The sequence below is a fragment of the Poecilia reticulata genome, chromosome 9, assembly GCF_904066995.2.
Source record: "Poecilia reticulata chromosome 9, P_reticulata-male-v2, whole genome shotgun sequence".
In the NCBI taxonomy this organism is placed as follows: Eukaryota; Metazoa; Chordata; class Actinopteri; order Cyprinodontiformes; family Poeciliidae; genus Poecilia; species Poecilia reticulata.
In genome coordinates this window covers 10,992,415-11,014,427 of record NC_088838.1, presented here as the reverse complement: position 1 = coordinate 11,014,427, position 22,013 = coordinate 10,992,415, and the positions used below count along the sequence as shown (strand labels likewise).

Genomic DNA, 22,013 nt, shown 5'->3' with positions numbered 1-22,013 from the left:
AGATTTGGGACCATAGGAGTGAAATGAATACTTTTGCATGGTGGTGTAAAGAAATATGCTAAACGTGGCTCAACTCCTCATCCCGTGACACATACACACCACGTTACTGCAAGAATTTTCTCCCAGATGTGAACAAACGGTGCCACATCGCATCTTTTCAAACCCCAGCTAAATTTTGTCGAGCGCACGGCTTTAAGTGGGAGCAGCATGGTGGGTGTTGTTGGGGGCATTCTTGTATCTTCACTGGTGTTTACTCACATTGCCAATTAATTATTAATGCAGAAGCGCTGAGAGGTTACAACGATATGGCGCTCAGGCTTTCCAAGCACTGTCTTTATATGAGCAGTCAACAGAGTGAGAGCTTCAAAGGAGCCCTCTGAAAATGCTTCAGACTCTCGTGGAGAAAGCTTATTACAGTTGAAATGTTTTTCTAGGAGCCCCAGATATTCTTTGTGAATGCTATTGCCTGGAAAATATGGGGTATTTTTGTTTGTCTGTATCAAGAAACATGTAAACAAAGAGACAGCACTTGCGGCTTACTTGGCACAAGCACTGCAGTTCACAAGTATGAAACTTGTTTGGGCAAAAAGATGAAAAAGGAAAAAAAAACTGTGAAGATTTGAAAAAGGGAGAAATTAAAGATTTGGTTTCTCAATTTCGAAATGTATTGCAACTTATCCCACTTCCAATATGAAAGACTAATTAGTTTCTTCCATTAATTTCCTACAACCTTTATGTGAAAAACAAAATTCGGTTACAGTTAAAAACAGACACAAGACATTTCTTCTTTACTCTGTGACATTAAATCGAATTAAACTTTTCCTGTTTTAGGTCAGTTAGCATTAGCAAAAATAATTACCATATTCTAATTGCCAATATTACATTTTTTATATAAATTTCTTTTTTTCTTTCTAAAAACTTAAACGGTTGGCAGAATCACCGTAAAAACTGTATTACTACACAAACGTCTCATGAACAAAAACCTGAAATCAGAACTCTGTGATACCTAATTCTTAACATGAATTTTATTATCCTGAAGTAAATAATTTGGTGGGTAGCTTAAGGTCGTCGTCCATTTGTAGGATCTGTTTGTGTCCAAGCTCTTCTTGATTGATATCTTGAGATGTTGCTTTAGCATTTCTAGTTGATGTTCTGTCCTCTGAATTTGATGCGTTTCATGAACTGCACCACAACATGATGCTGCCACCGCTGTACTTCAAAATTGTCATGATCTTGTCTTCTTTCAACCTCTCCCTTTATTCCCCAAATGGTTGTGATGAATTTTAGTTTTCCAAACTGAAGAAAATGTCTTTGAAAAAGTGTAATCTTGGCTTTGTAGTAGTGGCTTGTTCCTGTATGAATGACTTTTCAGCCCGTTAATTGAATAACAAAACTCTCTCATTTGCTTACAAAGTCATGACATCATCGTTTGGCCTGACCCCAAGTTGTGGGAATTCAATTGTATCTAAACTTTTGACCTAAATAGAGTTAACGGGATTAATTAAAAATATACATTTTAGTCATTATTCAGACATTTAGCAACTATGCAAATAATTTTGGCATCCAGAATCGACCTAAAACACGAATAGCTACGTCAGGTTTAATGGCAGACCGCTTTTCGATGCAGCATATGTAAACATCTAGTTTGAGCTACAGAGGCAGAGATAAACATCAGTTCACAATCTGCTCTTTTCGAGGCACATTTTGTTGCCTGCAGAGCCCCCCTCCCCTCTCTCCCCCCTCGATGACACCTCTGTAGATCTGCTAATGGAGGAGGACCTGTAAGGCTATCCCCTGGCCTTTGTCTGACCTCTTTGTGGAGCTGAATTCTTCAGATGTTTGCAGGATCAAGTCACTTAATCTGTGGCATAGAGTGGAGGCCCAGAAAAAAAAAAAAACAACAAAAAAAAACAGGAGAGCAAGAGGAGGAGGAGGAAGAAGAGAAAGGACAGCAGACAAGCGCCTCGCTTTGTCTGAAGGAAGAGAATTCGGCGCACAGAGTAAAAAAAACCACAAAACTGCAAATGTCTGCCTGTTCTGTTATGCACCATTGTTTCACACAGAGCTGTAAATAGACAGAAACAGTGTAGCAGCAGAGCTCTGGCAGCCGGCGCATTTTATTACTGCTAGACCATAGACTCAGACATTAGTGAATATGGCTCATTAAATGGCATGGAATGTTACCATTTTACATAATTCCTCCTGTATCGTTGTTGTAAATGAAATCCTGTTCCTGTCTCTGACTGCACTCTCGTCACTCCACAGCCATTACAGCTTGCCCCAGCACTCCTTGAAAGCAGCTATCTGTAATTTCAGGTCTGTGTCACACAGGGAGAAAAAAAAAAAAGCAAAAGAAAAAAAAAGCATGCTTTACAAGCCTAATGGTTGAAGGAGGTTGATGTAGAAGGGGGATTTCGCACAAATAGGAGGAAATCTGAAGAAATATTTGAGAATTAGGACATGATGTATTCAGATGGCTGAATGGAGAGACTGGGGTGGGCAACAAATATAAATAATGCATGTGGCAAGGCCCCTTAACATAAGCTGGAATTTGCTGCTGCACTTTTTGTTCTCAATCACCTTGATGAAACAATCCAGAAGAAATGGCTGTGTGAATGAGACCACTGACAAGCTGATTTTCCACCCCTGGCATGAGGCTGTTTTCTCCACTTAATGTTCCCCGATAAAGTGTAGCACAGAAGTAAACTAGAAGAGCCTCCACTCCTGACACATGTGACAGTATTTGCATCAATTATGCAGTCTACGGCTGCAGCAGGAGGGAGAGGGGAGGGAGAGCGACGGAGAGAGAGAGAGAGGGAGAGGCAGAGGGAGAGGGAGAGGGAGAGGGGAGGAGATAGAAGAGAAAAGGGTTTGTGACAAGATGCAGAGGCAGAAATGGGAATTTCTCTTTAAAATGCATTCTTTAGAAAATAACATTCAGGATCATTTACATGAAAGCGGCTGCAGTGGTGAACCCGGCAAGGCGGCAGCAAAGTCTGTGCAGCGTTTTGACACTAAAGACTTTGGCAAACAGACTACAATATAATGGGAGAGTTCTTTGTCTCCTCTGCATTCGGTGTATGCTGAACTCTTGCTTTAAAGGATGAAGGAAGCAGCTGTGGAATGAGGAAAGATAGTGGATATTTGATAGTGATTGATTTTCAGGAAGACGCGCAGGGTCAAGTGAAGCAAATAAATGGTACTGCGCTATAGGTAGACTTTTAAAATCGACCTAACACTGAAATGTAATGTTCAGAATAAGGAAGACTGTTAAAGTCGTTTAACGTAGCCCTCATGTTTAAGTAAATATATTCAAAAAATTAACTTCACATAGACTTATAATACACAGTAATATATTCTAATCATTTATTACTATTTGTTTTGATGGTTATGATGTACAGCAAATGGAAATCCAAAGTTCAATAGAAAAACATGACTTACTTAGGTTAAATAGTTTCTCTGAATTGTCTGTGAGTGTGCATAACTTTATGCTACCTGTTCAGATTGTACCTTGTTTTTTTCACCCAATGGCTGCTGGACAAAGGCCCCAGCAATCCTGTAAGGACAAGTGGGTGTAGATAACAGATGGATGGATCAAATGTTTTTAGATTTATTGGAAGCAACAGTGAAATAAAAAAAAAGTCTTATCTAATTTTTTCTCATTTTTCAGTTTGCAAACATTATCAAGTTTATTGTTATCTTGAAAAGAATTATTTTCATATTTTTTCCCCAAATAATTAATGATGTAGCCACTGGCTATCCCTGTTTGGAGGTTCTTATGATCAATTAAAGGCCAAAGTCCAGATTCTCAGAAACTTAAAATGAAGTAATGACTCCAACACCTTGAGAGCCTTTCAGACTCCTGAATATGTGTTGCTTCACAATCCTTGTGTGGCTGCATTTATGCCTGTTAGTTGCACACCTTTCCTTCCACTCAACTATCCAGTTACATGCTTGGACACTGCACTGTGTGAAATGCCAGCTTATTTAGCAACCATCTTTTATGGTTGTCTCTTCTTGGGAAGAGTAGCGATGAGTGCTGGGCAACTGTCTTGCAACTGTGTCAGCCAAAACATAGAATTTTTGTTAAAAAAAAATAAAAAATTGTATTTGCTTTATGTATAATTCCTATTTTCTAAGAAAAATCTCCATCTGAAATCCCAATAATTCCCACTTGTACGTCAACTCACTTAGTTGCACCTGTGCGTGTGAACAGCATTTGATATTAGCAAACTCATGAGGCTGCAATTCCCCCGGAGCAGGAGAAGAAGAAGATGGCTTTTTATTAGCAGGGGGGGGGAGAATAACTTTTAAACCGTGTCCCAGTTTCAGCAGACTCCAGCACAGCATTTTATTTCACTGTGTCCAACCCTATTCCACATCCTTGTTAAGTACACATACAAATCTGCTGTGCCATGGTTTCCAACCTCTCATCCGCATGTGAACCCACACTCACAAACACAAACACGCTCTCGCGCGCACACACGGAGTCGCATCACCAGGCCTGTCACTGCCTTTTATCCATCGTCAACCTTCAGCTGTATGGTTTATCCGTAGTGACACTATAGCAAAGTGCTTGACTGCTTTTTGCCAACAGACTGCAACACTTTAACTGTACTTAGTCATGCATCATTATGGCAGACTCAAAGCGGTGTGTCTGGGAACGCCTGCAGATGGTGGAGGCTGAACCATTTGGAAGGGAAGGCTCTGTGACAATGATGCTTATTGCATGAGTAAGTGTGGCGCGGACACCGGAGTGTATCTGTGTGCAGATGCGGCGAATAGAAATTATGCATCCAAAGGGGAAAGGGAGAAAAAGGTGCAGTGCCGCTAATTCAACAGGCTTTTTGAGAGAACCTTCTCTGTGGAGCATGATATTCGAAAATCCACATGTAAGTCTTTGTTGGAAAGAGCCTTTTATGTGCGTATTGATCAGTCATTGTTTACTCCAATCGATGCTGACTTAGTGAAATGCAGCCCTCACTCTGCTCTTTATAGAGATTCAACCCTCTCTCTGCACTGCACTTTTTACGGCTTTGTTCTCTCTTCAAGCCTTCCTTCTGCAGAAAATGTGATAGCGTTTACTGTCACTTGTCACTTTCTCTTTATTTCAAGAGATGACAAAGCTCTTACATTCGGCATTCATCGCCACACACACACACACACACACACGCACACGCACACGTGGGTATATTCAACAGATCTTTTTTTTTTTTTTTCTGCCGTTGAAAGATAAGATGTTTGCCTCATTCGGCAGAAGCCACATTCCACGGTGCACACAAAGCGGGTCCCTTTTATTCTTTAAGAAATAAAGAAGCCATTTGCAAAAATATTCTTTCGTGGCGAAATAAAATCTTATCTTTATCCTCCATGACCATGAAGAGCAATATTACTTTTGACATCATTATGTAAAACCGATTCCTCTCTCGCATCATTTCCGCCGCGCCGCGTTGCCACGTCTGTACACTTGCAATTCTTTATTACAAAGTAGGTGGCCGAGAGGAAAATATATGCATTTGGTCCTGGTGGCATAAAATATGCATATAGGTGCCTCATTTCATCTCCAATCTGTGTTATTCCGTTAATAATTCACAACTGCCCGCAGTTCCTCTTTAATATTTAATTTGACAACTTTTTAATCTGTCTTTGTGTGATGATGAAGAAATCGTCAGCTGTCAGCGAAATGATTGAAGTGTACAATAGGGCTGAAGTGACTCATAGGTTGTAGGCTTCATTATTTGTTTTGCTTCATCTGCAGCGTAAGCTCGGGGGGAAGAATATACTTTTCACACACTAATTTATCTTCCATTCTTATTCATCTTTGTTTCAATGGCTCCCCCCTCCCCATGCGAAGCAGGGCCGCGTGTGACATTCATGCATCATTCATGCTTTGTTTACTAGCTTTTTAGTTGGAGGCAAATCAAAATACTAGAGCGAGAGCATTTTGATTGCGTATCCATTGTGAGTGCTGCTCCCAAGTCCTGCATTTATAAGCATAGCCATGGTGCGGCAGCTATTATTGTTTTTTTTTTTTTTTTCTTTGCTTCATCCTTATTTTACCCATGAGTGCAGCTAAATAATTAGAGGCAACAAGCAGGTGAACATGCAGTGCCTTGTTACAACCACATACATCGGGGTAGTTCGTTAGGATTTTTTTTGAAAGGCCAACATGCACAGCATTATCGTGATGCAGTGGAAGGAAAACAATTTGTGTGTGTTTTTTAAAATTTTGCACAATTAAACATCTGAAAAGTCTGCTTAGATTTCACCTAATTAGTGTGTGTTTAATTGAATCTCTGAGTTCATGTTCTCCACAGCGAAGCAAGGAGATGGCGGTATTATGCTGTGGGATTGCTTTATTTTTTAAAGCTGGTCAGAGTCAGAATTACGAAGGACTAAGCTATAAAGGCCTCTGTGGTTTGCTGAAGAACATTAGTGAACAAACAGCATCTTGATGATCAAAGAGCTCAGCAGAGAGGTCAGAGGTGAAGTTGTGGAGAAATTCAATTTAAAGCATGATTAGCTTTAAATCCCAGACTTTGAATATCCCAATAAGCACTGCTCAGTCCGCCATTCATAAATCCAAAACATGTAAGAGACCCATGGTAGCTCTGGATGAGCTGTAAAAGCCTGCATGGGAATCTATTGTCAGGACAAACCTTTGGTCAGACATCACACACTAGCCTGGGCTTTATGGAAGAATTGAAAGATAAAACGCAATTTTTACGAAAAAACATGAGAATTTTGCTATGTTTGTTCATCTGAACAAACATATGCTTTGTTCAGATGAGACCAAAATACAACCTGCTGGCCTAAACGCAACATGTGTGGTGGGAAAATTCAGCTTTGAAGCACCAAAGCCTACTGTTGAAACATGGTGATGGCAGCGTCCTGCTATGGGAATGTCTTTCTTAAGCAGGAGCAGTCAACTTATTAGAGTTGATAGGATGGTGGATGGAACTAAAAAACACACAAGAAAAATCCCAGAAGAAAACCAGTGTGAAGCTGTAAAATGCAAGCACTGGACATGTATTGATATCTTTTCTGTTTATAACAAAGAAACTAACCAAAAAAAATTAAATAAGTTAAATTTAAAACTAAAACTTGTGGCTCAACCTCAACCATGTTTCAGACACATTGAGACATCAATAGAAATCTAACTGAGGACGCCCCATGTCCAATTGGACCGAGCTTGAATTGTCTTCCAAAGAGAGAAATACATATGCACAACACTTTATGTGCAAATAAAAAATAAATAAATCACTTCTCATTTCACAATTCGGCACTATTTTGTGTTGGTCTGTTGCACCAAATTATACGAACACATACAATCAAGCTCAAAGTGGAAATGCATGACAGGATTTTGAAAAACTGAAAGGGTGTGAATACTTTTCCTTAAAGCGCTGCAGAAGTGATCCTTGTCCTCACAGAGCCTACCGGAACAAAAATGTTCTGCCGATCTGACGAGATAATAGAGCTATTTTACTAAATGTGGCAGCAGATGAATGATTAGCCCCTGCTAATTCTGTAGCACCACCTCTGCCGGCTTTTCTGGCAATCTGGCCAGAGCGGGCCCCCACTGTGGAACAGCATGGCACTGGGACTTGTGGTAGCCAGTCCCCCCCCCCATAGCCCTAGGCTGCCTCTACCTTTGGTGAGCTATTCAAGGTTAAAGGGATCCCAGTAGGGTGTTTAACAGCGTTGTGCTCTCATCTGAAATCTCTCCAAAAAACGTGTGGTGGATGATGCTGAAGAATCATCCAAAGCTGTTTATGTTGGGCGTTTTACATCTAAAAGGAAGACCTTGCTTCGCTGCTGCAGAGGTAATATTTCTCTGGCACACCTTTGAATCCACACGCCGCGGTAATACTCTAATAAAGTAGCAGGGGAAAGTGATCCGAACCATTTTATCTTGAGGATGTGCCGTTTGCTGTACACGCGCAGCTTTTGCTGACATTCATTTTGAAACCACTCGGAGCGCTTGCGACTCTCGGCAACAATACTGAGTGAGAGAGAGAGAGAAAAAAAAATGCCTGCTGAGCTCAACAGTGAATATACCTCTGACCCAGACCGAGGAAAGGGAGATTTATGAAATCCACATGTTTAATACATTTCATTTTGTCCAAGGGATTTGTATTGCTTACCACAGTATTTTAGGGTTGAAACATTCTGAATAGTCACAGCTTGTATTGTCTGAGGAGAATAAACCTTGTCCAGTTGTGGCTGCTAAAGATTTGTTTCACAACACCTCCTTTCCCTTTGCACACATCAGCCATGCACTGTCTGAGGTATTGCTTTCTGTTCTGCTGAGGTGTTAGGCATTTATATATATATATACCTTTAATCTTTAATGCATAATCCTCTGAAAATCCGCTGCATAAATGGAAAAGATAACCCTCATATCAGTGTGGTGACAGAAAATAAGATAGCTGGGTAATTTAATAAAGGATTGGCGCTGGCCCTGGTGTGATACGGTGTGTGACCTCTGTGTGTTCATTGTGCAGCTCGGAGCCGGTGAGTGCCGCTCGGATTCTGGAAACCCATCCTGGTAGTGGAACATCTGAGGTGACAAACAGAATGCACCATATGGATTAAAGCGCAGGGAGGGTAGTCACTGAAATATTTGCTTTCCCAAAGTGTTGACACAGTTAAAAAAAAAAAAAAAGGAGAGCTGTGGCCGTGCCTTCCTCCTTCCTGTAATCAGGTAGCTGCTATGGCGCTGAAGTGTTTACCTTCTTAATGGTGTTTCCATTTTGTGTGAGTCTGTGTCATTGGCTTCCCATTTGGCTCTGTCTCCTACCACAAGTGAGCTCCAGTCTGCAAAGGATTAGCATGTGGACTTTTTTTGTTCTCAATGGAAGAATCTGAAACATGTTTTGAGAAAGAGGATGTCTAAAATATTCAAACGAACATGCAAATTGGAAAGCTAAAATATCTGGGTGCATTTCGACTTGACATCCTATTGGTTGGCGTTTACAAAGCAGCCAATCTAAGAGTGATATTTATTTTCCTTAGTCCTGATTGGCTGTCCCCCCCCAAAAGGGGACATAAGGAAGGCCGTGGGTATTCTGATATAGGGTTAAGAAGGTTTCCACTGCATATTAATGCATATTATTTATACATTGTGTCTGAACTGTTAACATTTGCATTTTTAGAGGGGATCTCTTGCAAACCTTTGCTTTTTTTTCAGGCGGATGTTGTCCTTGACCCCTGTGAAAACCAGGGATTCACTGTAATTTATCAAACTGGACTTTGTTTAGGAGTATCAGCATTAGCATGTTGTAGTTGTTTTGCTCAAAGCTAAAGCTGGACCACAGTCTTAAGACTTCTGCACACTTTCACAGGTTATTCTGAGGAAGTAGGTTCCTCCTTCTTTCCATCTAAGCATCCCAACAGCATGATGCTGCCAACACCATGCTTTACTGTGGGGATTCTGAGATTAAACTAGGTTTTATGTAGGGATATCACAAATAACAGGCCATATTATTATTTGCAAAAAAAAAAAAGTCTTAAAACTCATGTTTCATTTTCCAGCCGCCTCATAATGACGCATTAGTTTGTGTTAATCTGTTTCCATTTTGTCCGAGTTTGTGCTATTCTTCCCATTTGGCTCTGTTCTCACAGTAGCTAAGCTGCCAGGCTGCGGAGGCTTAGCACATGAAATTTCTGTGTTTGTTCTATTTGGGAGAATCTAAAAAAACACAGCGGGTGACGAACCGGGTGAGAAAGAAAAGTATTTTTGAAGTGTTGCAAGTGCGGCTACCTACTGCTGTGGGAGGTACTTACTTCATTTAGCAGCTGACCACATAAAGCCATAAATACTCCTTTCGGGGGAGCGCTTGTTTTACATCTAAAATGCACTTGAGTGTAATGTTGACAGATATAGCTTGTGACGAGTGATAGTCAGAATGTATGAGCGCCCATAATGCCGCTGTCAACCACTGGTGCCAGATTGACAATAAGCAGTTCACCTCTGTTTTCATTCAGCAGAGTGCAGCAGACAGCACGGGCTCCTCCACTATATTTATTGACTTGTTTTACTAGCCTGAAACAGGGTGCTTTTATACGGGCCTGCTCGGTCTTAAGACTCTCCAGACATTTACATTATTCCTGAATGAGTTACACACACACATAAAGGAGCACGTCCGCAGGCAAGGTTAGATATATGCTCTTTTTTTCCCCCCCTTCTCTTCATACAGACTTGTACAACGTTTTATTACCGCACAATTTTAGATATTGTTACACCGTACCTTTCTGCAGTTGCCTTTGTGCTCCATTATTTAACATTTGTAGGCTAAATTAAATCTCTTATGTATAACATTTTTATAAAAAACCAGTAAAGCATTCTTCAGACTCCACAACCACACTTGTGAAAACCCCCTTTTTTTTTCTGTTTATGCCGAGGCGGATTCGGTCGTGTAAAAAAAAAAAAAAAAAAAAAAAAAAAAGCAGCGATTTTACAAAGCTCTAAAAACTCATCTTTCGCTGACTAATCTGCGCGACTGCAGTGGAAGATAATGAATGCCGGCACCAGAGCCGGAGCCGACACTGTGATCCACCCCACCCGGTCTAAAACTCCAGCAGTATTTACATGATATTTCATTTTTAGAATAAACCTCTTTTCTCTCCCACTGTGAAGATATTGAACTCTTCCGTGCAGATGTCATCTTAACCAAAGCTTATTAAAAAGATGGACATCAAAGTTGCAGGCGCCCATTTATCTTATCACACTCTAATTGGCCACCATAGGCTGGAGAACAACTAACTCCAAAATAGGAGGCACAGGGTGGTTGGGGTAAAGAAGAGGGTGTCTAAAGACCTCTCAGTGGATTTGTTGCCAATAAATCCCCCAGAATGAAACCGGGGCTTTTCGTTGGGGGATAAGGCTTCCATAAATATATTATAAAATTTGATTTGTTGAAATACCGGTACACTTGTGAACACAGGGTTTTTTATTTTTTGTTCTGATGGATTTTGCGGCGACGCTGTCCTGCGCCTGACCTGCAGCTTTGATGTTTGCTTGACATGCTTTGAGTTTTTAACATCACCGCTGACAACATGAGGCAATGCGCTCTGAAAAGGTCACACAGCTCGGTAGCCATGAGTGAACTCAGATTAGTTTTTACCGCTCCGTATAATATGTATTGTTTTGAGCTAAGCACTCACCACACAGTGAATGGAGCTGATGCTTTAGCCGAAGTCGCTGCAGCCAGACTACGCGCCGCACACAGACTTGAGGTCAGAAATTCATGGTGGGGCCTTGCAAACAGCCGTTCACGTCATCAAAATATGTTATTGGGATTTTGTGTGACTATCTGTTACACAAAAAAAGGAATATGATACGTGTTTTATAACATTTAAAAAAAAAAAATCTTGTCAGAGTTGATAGGAATGAAGGGGAAACAGAGGATGAGGCTAAATACTTCAGACACGTGGTCGATCCTACAGAAGACTCTGTCCTGTGTTTGCAGCAGTGGTAGAATTGCCGAATTGTATTGCTGTTGTGCTAAATACAAATACTTGTGTCACTTTTCAGATTTTTTATTGTTAAAGCAATTATGAAAGAATGTATTTTCCCTCCTTTTCACTTGTCAATGATGCATTTCATTGGGTTGGTCTTCTTGCACAAGATGTGGAAAAGTAACTTTTGCTTGGCACTGTGTGTTTTCCACACAACCACTGCCATTAAAAGAAAGAAAAAAAGCAAAACAAAACAAAAACAACAACACCAAAAGCATTAATTGCCCACATACAGTAACCAAATGCCATCAAGAGCTTGCACACTCATTAACCTGGCACCTAATTATCTGCCTCCAGTCTGAGTCCTGACAAGCCCCGCCGTCTGAACCCTCAGCTCGGCTTGTGTTTTGCCGTGTTGTGTCAGCGCACTCCAACCACAGCCAAGGCACCATCAGAGGAGACAAAGGCTTCTTGCAGCTAAAGGTTCCATCTGCACGCGCCACCACAATGTTCCTCCTGTTAATGCCTTCCCTTCCAATTAAATCTGCAACTGTTAATTATTGTAATTATGAGGGTGAGCTCTCAGTTTGCCCCCCCAAAGCCTCCCTTCTCTGAAGCCCCTCCCTCCACGGTGTGTGGAGACGCTACGGGAGCTGGTGTGCTGCTTCACTGGGGCCTCGTCTCTGCTCTGTTGAAGCTCTAGCAGGGAATTGGATGCGGGGGGGCAGGCTATAGGTGCACATGACAAGGGGTGATGTGAGGGAGATTGCACGGTTCATGCCGGATAACTGGAAGAAACAAGTCACAGCCAATGGCCACGCCTCCAGTCTAACTCATTTAATGGTGTGTAAAGTGCATGCTGGGAGTAATTAGCACCAAATAACCTTTTTTTTTTTTTTTTTTTGCTACCTTGTTTGCATGGTAGCACGCAACAACAAAATGTGATGTATTGTCTGTAGGTGTGCAATAAAACTATTCAGCTGCTCGATTGTTAATGGGAGACGTGATATTCCCAAAACAGTACTTCACCTGAAATCAAATGACTTTCTGTCGTGATTCTGGTCGATGATTGGCTGGTCGAAAAACTCTGAAATTTTATGTTTTTCTAGTCGGTTAATGCGGCAGTCCTTGGTTGTACCAGGTTGTGGTTACAACGACACTCTTTGGTGTTGACGCTTTGAAAGAGTCGAGAAAATCTATTTTCCGTATCAATGAACTGTCTAAATGAAGTCAGTGGAAGAACAGAGACATTGAAAGCCATTTCAAAAGAACTTCACCAGACATGTTGATGCATGTGACCAGTTCAATTTGGTTGGTTGTGAGAGCAAGACTTTCAGTAACTAACAGGAAGACAGAACATAATATAGAAAAGTTGCTCTGTTTTATCCTGTTTGGCTTTAAATCTCTGTTATAGAACATGCTACATTTAGAAATGTTTGTGGCCTTTTGGAAATCTCAGGGTTATGGAAAAGATTGAGTTTTCTCTACAAATACACACAGACAGTCATAATGACAATCTTGCTAATTGCTAATGTGGGATGCGAACAACTGTTTAATATGTCAATTCATTAGCAACAAGTCAATATGGAACATATCTTGTAATCAAAGAAAACCTTGAAATTTTATTATATTTTCTAAATATGGACTTACAAAGAACCTTCTCTATGCTTAAAATACCAGTATGGGTTAGTTAAGTTCCCAGTTTTTTTAGCTATGCTCCTAGTCTCAAACAATGTTTTACGTCGACTGCATAACACACACATAATGTGATGTTGCCTCTGCTCCTAAGGAAAGTAATTTGTGAGTGGTAACTTCACACATTTCATAAAAATATTCCCAATTTTTATCTCAACTTCACAGATAAGAACGGCTTTAAAAAAAATCGGCACATCTGAGACGGACCACAAAACCCTGATCGCTCGCATGTCTGTACATTTATCACACGGAGCGGGCAGTTGTGTTGCTCTTTTTATATGGCAACATGAAACAAAAATTCTTGCTGTGTTCCGCGGGAGACAGTTGCGATGAATCTGAAGTGATGTGTTGAGTATAAAGAGAGCTGAAAAAAAGTGGATGGCTGGCCGGCTGCCTGTTAAGTCTCTGCATATCTCCACATCCTCTTTGGCCTGCTTCTGTCACAAGTTGTTGTTTGGCTCGGACCTGATCTGCCCGGCTACTCCGTGCTCTGCGCTCTGCAGAACTAGCACTAACCTGCTCCTCAGAAACAGCAACTATATCTCTCAAACATCAGCGATATCTAAGATGATATACGGGCGTTTCTAAAGTCTTATCGCCGCTCTAAAAAAGAAAGCAGTGTGTCGAGAGCAGCGCCCGTAATGTGTTATTACCTCAGTTGCCTCGTCGTGGAGTCCTCACACGCACAGCTAGCAAAGAATTCTGGCTTTACAATTTGGAGCTGAATTCTTGTCTAAAAAGACACTGAAGCAAAGAGCAGCTCCTTCTGCTTCAGGCAAAGCAGCCCCTTTTTTTTGTGGATACACTGCAAAATCTAAATGATGGACTGTCAACTCTCATGCAGAAATGGCACTGCAAAGAATAATCTCTCTGGCAGTGGATCATGGTTGGATGTATGCTACCAATGGCGTTTCTTTGCTTATGCGGTCACGTTGCTTTCACGCAACTTGCATGCAGACAAGAAAGGGGGGGGGGAAGGCACACAAACACGACATACGTGCACTACAACGCTCCCAGCCTAAATCCCTCCTTCTGGAGCATACAGTGAAATATATGGGATTAATAACATGAATGACATTATTTCTTCACCTCCAGCCCTAAGAATAATGCATGCTTGGCTTGGTGTCTGGATGAAGTTTTGCCCTCGTCTTCGCCTGGTTATCGGTGTGTACGAGACCTGCTGTGTGACCTGGTTTCATGCAATCTCCAGCTTCTAATTAGGAGGCTGCAGAAAGGCTGGAACGAGAGGAGGAGTGATTAGTTGCCTTTGGGTATTTCATAAGTGGCTTTCAGTGCCACATTTGCATTATTTGCTTCGGGTCTGAATATCAAATCAGCCTACCTTTTTCAGCAAATTGAGGCTAGCAGCTAAAGACCATCAATACGTGAAATATAAAATGAACCAGAAGAAAAGGAATAAGCAAAACATGATAATTCAATATAAGTGGAATGAAATGAAATATTGAAACATGAGGTGCAATAACAGTCCCCAACTGAGTCTGCACAGAGCAGGGATGGTATTCTCTAACAGACTGAGCATGCTTTTAGTGCGTCCCTCAAAGATTTGGCATGTCCTGAAAAAGAAAAAATCCCCCAAAAAACCCCACCATGTTTTGTGGATCATTCTGTGACCATCAGACCATGTGAACCATGCGGACCCTATGATGGAGCCCCCATGCTGTACAAGTCCTGTAGGGTCAGTCAGTGTGCTGATCTGTAGCGGAGGTCTTGTCCACTTATTTGGCCAGCCTCCCCGACCGCTGCGTGCGGCCGCCGCAGTCAGGTCTGGTCAGCCATCACTACTCCACTTGGCCGTTTGCCCACGCCAAGTCTTGGAGGGCAGGAAACAAAGTGGGCACTCCACATACACACACACACGCACACAAGCAAATACACACATCACACACGATCACAGCGAGTGACAGTGGCTCTTGTTTACCCCAGCCCTCCCACCCTCCCTCAGCCTCCTTTCATCCTCTCCTTCTAGTCTGTCATGTTGCGTGTCACTTCCCACAAATGTCAGTGCCACCGTGGGACAGTGATTAATTTTGGTGTGCCTGGCAAAATGTCTTCAAGATGTTTGTTTGGGTTGTTTTTTCCCACCCCCTCGCACACCTCCTCCCCCCATTTCCATGCGTGTCTCGGCGTCGTGGGTCGAGAGTGGCAAGCACCCCTCCTCCGTCCTTTACGCCCCCTCGCCACCCCCCTGTCACATCCCTCCTCTGTAGTGGGGGGAAGGAGCGCCTCATCATCTTTGACGAGGGACAAAGGCTACCTGAACTGACAGAGATCTTCTTTTCTGACCAGAGCTGCTTTTTTGTCACTCGACCACTCCAGCACCACCAATGGCTCCACGACTGTCTGTTTAGCGTGTGCTGCTGGTGTATGATGGGAGAAGTCTTGACCTGGCACCGGGGGGGGCTGCAACACTTCACTGTCAGTGTGGCTGATTAGCTTATCACTCACTGCGCTAGGAGGAAATACATCACCATTCTAGACAGGGATTCCCCAGTTTCCGTCTTGCTGCCTGCCTTCTTTCATTCAGCTTCCAATCATCGAGAGAAAGAATCATTGTCCATGCCAGTCTTTCAGCCTCATTGCTCCAAGACCGAAAAAAAAAGAAAAAAAAGGCTTTCTTCTGTTTTTAATAACATCAGAACTGCCAGATTATTTGTATGAAATCGCTTCCTACGATGTTCGTTGTTCAGCCTTTTCAGCGTTTGACGAGTAAAGCAGTTCAAGCTATCACACCAATTCATTCCTTTCAACTGGCTCGACAAAGAAAGTGAAACACAAAGTGGCAAATGTGCTTTGGCTTCCCTACAGTGCGGTATCAGGTATGGTAATTACTCTGCGATTAACATTGGGAATAGTTAATGTGTATTAATGTGTTAATGGCATGTTAATTACTGTACATACCAGGGAGTGCCTGCAGGCATTCTTTCAGATTCTTTGTGCCATGTGGATGTAGGCCAATCTTTTTTCTGTTTCTATTAAAAAAGAAAAAAAAAAAACCTTTAAGAATGTCGATAAAAGAGGATCCTTATGTTTCATTTGTCAGAACAAAAGATTTTCAATGGTAATGTGAGCCAGTTCCCGACTTCTGCAGCTGAAGGTTACTGATCCAGGCGCCATGACAAAGGAGATGATATGAAGTCAAAGGAGACGCAGAGCGAGGCTGTAGTGACACTTGGCCTCTTTGTGAAACGGATACCCTGAGCCCTCTGTAGACTCTGGCGTGTTGCTTTGGCGGCGGGTCTTAATAACACGGTGGATTAGAAAGCTCAGACGCTCAGAGCCAAGCTGGAGTTGAAGCCTTACGTTGGACGAGTCTCAAAAACAGAAGGGGTCCTGTGCTTCTGTATGTCTTTCTCCTCTTCCTGGAATCCTCTCCACTCACCCTGTCCACTCCACAGCTTTAAGAGAGATGACCTTTGCAAATATTGGCAGAAAATAAATTCTGTTTCGACCAGTTAGCTTTCGGAGACCTTTGCGGATCAATGCAATTAGATGAACAGAGTGTCGATACGCGGTTGGAGCTGTTCATTTGAGGCACGTGGTCAGGGAGGAGCAGCAGGAGGTCAGGGTTATTGGTAATGAATAGAGGTGTGACGACATATCCAGCTCACAAGACGACAAATTACTTGTATTTGCTTTAGAAAAAAAAAATTATAAAATTTGATTTTAGGGAAATGAAAAATCTCAAATTTCTTGTTTCAAATGTAAAGGTTTCATAAATCACCAAAAAAAAAAAAAAATAATAATGTTTCTGAGAATTAGTGAAGGGTGTGGAAGTCTGCACTGGACTAGTCCAGGCTGTACGTCTAACCCTCAGGTGGTCCTAATGTAAAAAAGAAACGTAAGTTGTTATATAAACATCAAATTGTGCTCAATTAAGATTAGCGTAAATATTTTAGATGTATAAATAGATACCGTCAAAGTTCAGACTAATTAAAAAGCTGTGACATGGCCTTTTTACATTTGTTGATAAGCTATGAAGCTCGTCTCTGTCAGCATCGTTAGCGACTAACACTTGGCCCATCCTGGTTTTCTCACGGTGCTTAGAAATCTCCCGTATCTTCTCCGTGTCTCTCCCCTTGTCTTCCTCTCACCAAATCCCAAATGCGACTTCTACTTCACCACTTTTGAAAACAGCTAAATAAACAAAACACGACTTCGATAGGAAACCTGCATCAGTTGACTCCGAGACTCGTAATAAACTAAAAAACCTCTTTCTTTTTTCAAGTCAACATAAGAGCATGAAGACAGATATAATAACAGGTTTTCAAAAGCTAAGACTTCTTAACTGTAAATATTTCCTGTCAAACTGTTTCTACCATTTCAAATCCCTTTCATAAGACGCTGCAGAAAGTCTCAGAGCGACTGGAGTTTTCCTCTCCTCACGTGGAGTGAACGCTAATGCACCATTGCAACACCTCCATATTTTTCTGTGCACTGCCAGTCAGCTGGTGGAAAGAATCCTTCTACACTTTCACAACAAAGGAAGTAAACAAACCAGATAAAAATGGTGTGGAAACTAAAAGAACTCCACTCATCTCTCTTGGTAGAGCAACACCTTGTTAATAATACAGTGTGCTGCAACAAATTAACCATTAATGTCAGCTTGGCGCAGTGTTGCACTTATTCCAAATAAGAAGAAATGAATGCATATGTAGCTCTTACTGTAAAATATTTTATTGATGATATTCAGGTATTTTGTGCTAATCGTTTTTGCTTTAAATATTGATTCAAAAACCATGAAATCGGGTTATTCTTAGTGCAATTGATAAATGGTATGGCAAATATCACTCCTATTACTTACCATACAAACAATGTGTCAGAGCTTAAAGCACCGACATCCATATGTGAGAGTCGTAATTGTAGCTTTCGCTGATTCAGCTGCTAGTTTGTGCCTCACTTTGTGGAGAAATAGAAATCTTCGCATCGCAAAATCTCGAGGCATGAGGTTCTGTCTGCCACATGCCCAGTAACAGGCTGTTTTGGAAACAGAGGTAGAAACGCTGACAAAATCCTGTCACTTCTACAGAGAGACTCGAGGAAAAAAGGAAAAAAAAAAAAGAAGCGTTACGGTATCGAAAACAGGAACGTACCAAATAAATCTCGGGCTTTATTTGCAACAGCTCCCTCTCTTTCAGCGCGCTGTCTCGAGGCTTTGACAGTGCAGCAGAATGAGGTGGAGAAGCCCAGAGGAACCCCTTTCCTCTTCAGCAGGCCACATTAACCCAGCAGGGCTCTGCCTTTATGGCTCTCCTGCTCACACTTCAGTGATGAGAGTAAACAAGCAGCGGGCCAAAGGTCAGCTAAGCCCACAGAATAAAAGAGGGCACAAGGGGGGAAAAGGAGGTGGGAGGAAAGGAGAGCGGCCCGAGGCGCTGCTCATATCACTGTCAGGGCTTCAAGCAGGGAGTGATGTACGAGACAACAGCCCTGAACCGGAAATGATTATAAACAGAGAGCACTGGGGGTGGAAGAGGGAAAAAGAGCTGCGTTGTCTTTATCTGTCAAATTTAGCTCTTTCTTTGGATCAGATAGCTGCGGTTAAAAACCTGTGCAAAAATAAAATAAAGAAAAGAAGCGGGAACCAGCCCTGACAGATAGGCACGGATTGATCACGGTATTCTCTTTCTGAATGAGGGACAATCAGGCGTGCATGTGGGTTTCTCCCAGCGGCCCCACCTGCATTGTTGAAAGACGGATGAGGCCGATTAAGGACACGTGAAGTCATTATTAATATAACTTCTGATTTTCCTTTTTCCCTTTTACATCATTAAACGCAACTCTGGTAATTAAGTGAGCCGGCGTCGTCGTCGTCGTCGCGGCCCATGTGAAATCACATTGGCACGTATAGATTTTTCATTCTTAAGTTCTCGTCGCTCGCAGGCTTTAGCAAGGTGACTCTCCCTTTGCACCGAGATTAATCCCACTTTGACTGTGGAGGTGGATTAAAGCTCAAACTTGTTTTAATACCCATATCATCAGACACACACACACAAAAAAAAAAACTGGATAAAGATTTTGAGCAGAAAAGCAGCTCCGTGCAGCTAAACTACGACTGTTGAATCGCGAGTTAGCTCGCAGATTTGTCTGCCACACAGCAAATTAAAGATATTATCTTGCTGCAGGTTATATTGTGGAAGCTGTGTGCGATGATGTTCAGCTTAAGCAGCGAATCCCAAATCTTTTAGCTCCTCCAACAAAGGTTCACAGCAGGGGACAGAGATAGAGCTTCTTGTATCGTTTTTTAAAAAAAAAAAAATATATATATATATATATATTATTTAATTTTAATTTTCTTTTTTTTTTTTCCCGGCGCGTTCGTCCCTCCCAACACGTGTTATGAATGACCAGCCTGAGCTGCTGTGGCACAAACACACCCTTGGCGGACTCCTGCAGGGCCGTCTGCCTCTCGGAGCAGCGGAGGAGTAATCATTTTTATCCCGCTGATTCCCCAAATAGAAATGGACACATATGATAAAAGTGTCGCGGCCACTCCACATGTCTGTGAACTAACAGGATTACACGTCACTTTCCAATGTTTTGTCGCGAACGGCCGCGATATTGCGTGCAGGAACTTTTTTTTTTGGAGGGGGGTGGTAATATATGGCGAGAGACAAGTAGCTCTTTTGTGGTCTGTGATTATTTAGTTTGAATGAAACCAGTGATTTATGCCCATTTAGCTGAAAAGCCGTGTAAATTCCCCCCCCCCCATAGCTGCGTTTTCCCCTGGATGCAGAGTGAGCCGAGTGAAAGTGACAACTGGGTTTGGTGTGGAATAGCGCGCCGCGTCCCAGAGTTATATTTAATATACCTGACATGAAAAACGTGCCTACCTACTTACCACCACCCGCAGCACAAAGGAGAACCCCGTGGCCCGCTGAGCTCCGAGAGTGGGAGTAAATAGCAAATTAGGAAATATGAACTGTTATGGCAGATAAACCACCAGCTATTAGAGCATGTTGAGATATGTAGCCAGGCGTCTGGTCAATCAACATCTGAGCTGCGTGCCCATTTTTTTTTATTGTTTGCTTTGTTTCATGCTGCACAACAAGCTGGAGCAGAAAGCGGTGGAGTCAGGAGTGGTGTGTGCTGTGGACAGGGGGGGTTAGTGGAGCAGCGGCAGATTGTCCACTTGGATGGCTTGGCTCTGCAAGCATGATGGAGCTCTGTCCAGCATCTCAATGTCTCCAACACAAATAGGCACATTCATCCACTCCTCTCACACCATTACACCTAAAAGACTTGAAGCCAGCCCATCCATAAATAGAGGCAAATTTGTTTTTTTTTTTGTTTTGTTTTTTTTCTCGCTGGCGAGGAGGCCACAATATGTTTGCCTAGATTTTTCTGTTGCAGTTTTTTTAAATGTTATCCCAAGATTGTTTTTTTTAAGGACACAAAGGGGTTGTTTTATGTTGTGTATTTCCTCCTGTGGACAGTGGCAGTTCTTTCATGGATAGCATCTTAGACCACCCACCCTGAGTCCAAACTGTGTTTTAAACATCCTCTTTACAGCGTAAGACCAGTCTGTCTTCTATTCCACTACGTATGCCAAGATATTGATAAAAGCAACACAAGCTCGGCATAAAATCAAGAGGATTTTGTGCAACTTTGGGTTCTCTTATGTATTCGTAAATCATTTTTGGGGAATTTCTACATAATCCCAAACTATTCTCTATATAATCGCAGTTTTGTATAAAATGATCCAGCTCAGGTTTAACCGCAGTAGTTTGAATTAGAGCAGATAAATCACATTCCAGATTCCTTAATAAACTGTGAACTCATAATATTAGAGATACCTTGTTTAGCATTGTTAGCCAGCCTCACTATATCACCACTTTATATATGAGTTTACACTTGTTTGGGCAGAAACTATGAAATTCTTTTCGGTGCCCTCGGACGGAGGTGGTTAGCAACTAAATACATATACGAAGGCAACGTTTTTTGAAAAAGAAAAAAAAAACCTTAAGAGTAGTTTTACTCTACCATGCTTTTACTTTTGCGTCATTAGACTCATGATGAAATATGACTTAGTAAAATTTCTGAGTACTCTACCCGCTGCAAGTAAGTTCACCGATTGAAGAACAAATGTGTTTTAAACAAAAACCTACAGTTTAAGTTAAAGTATGATTTCTTGTTTCTTCGTAAGCTTTGTTCTAATTTTACTTTCTACTTGTGGAGCCTTGTGGGTCATTTGGATGACTTTTTATTTTTTTTATTACTTTGGCTTGACTTCAAATTTTGGGTACTCGACCCACCTCTGTTAGTCAGTGAGTCATAGCAACCATATAAAACCCCCACCAGGGCCTGCGCATGGAGGGGTCAGTCGGTTAAAGATTGGTGTTAGTGGTTCTCTGATTTCGTTCCCACCGGCTGACACAATAGAGCCTCTAATCTTCTTACTCAGAATCCAGAGGCTGCCCGTATCTTAATGAAGCTGTAATGAGCTGTTGAAAATCTCTGAATTGCGAGAGGGATTATTGAATCGAAACAACTCTGGCAATCATAACGTTTGAGTGGCCACTCAGTATTTACCGCCTATTGAGCCACCTTTTTATCCACTTACCCAAACTGGATTGGCTGGTGCTTGTTTGTTTTTCTTTCTTTCTTTCTTTTTGCTGTAATTTTGACCCGCAGTGTTTTTGTGTTTGTTTACTCTCTGGAAAGCCCTGGCGTTGTGGCTGCAATGCCAGTGCACCCAGGTGTGAATGTGTGCTATCTGCTGTGTGATTACGAAGTGCTGAGAGGCCGACGAGACGGACAGCCAATGGAAACAAACAGCAGGATCTGTGAGCGAGAACAGATTCCTCAAATAGGCACTTTGCATATGACTGACTAAGTGC

General features: G+C 41.9%; 1 protein-coding gene across 5 annotated transcripts in view; it reads left to right on the top strand.

Moving 5' to 3' along the window:
• The window catches only part of pbx3b (pre-B-cell leukemia homeobox 3b), a 77,043-nt gene that overhangs the window by 36,563 nt on the left and 18,467 nt on the right, over nt 1–22,013 (top strand). The gene's annotated exons all lie outside the window — the stretch shown is intronic.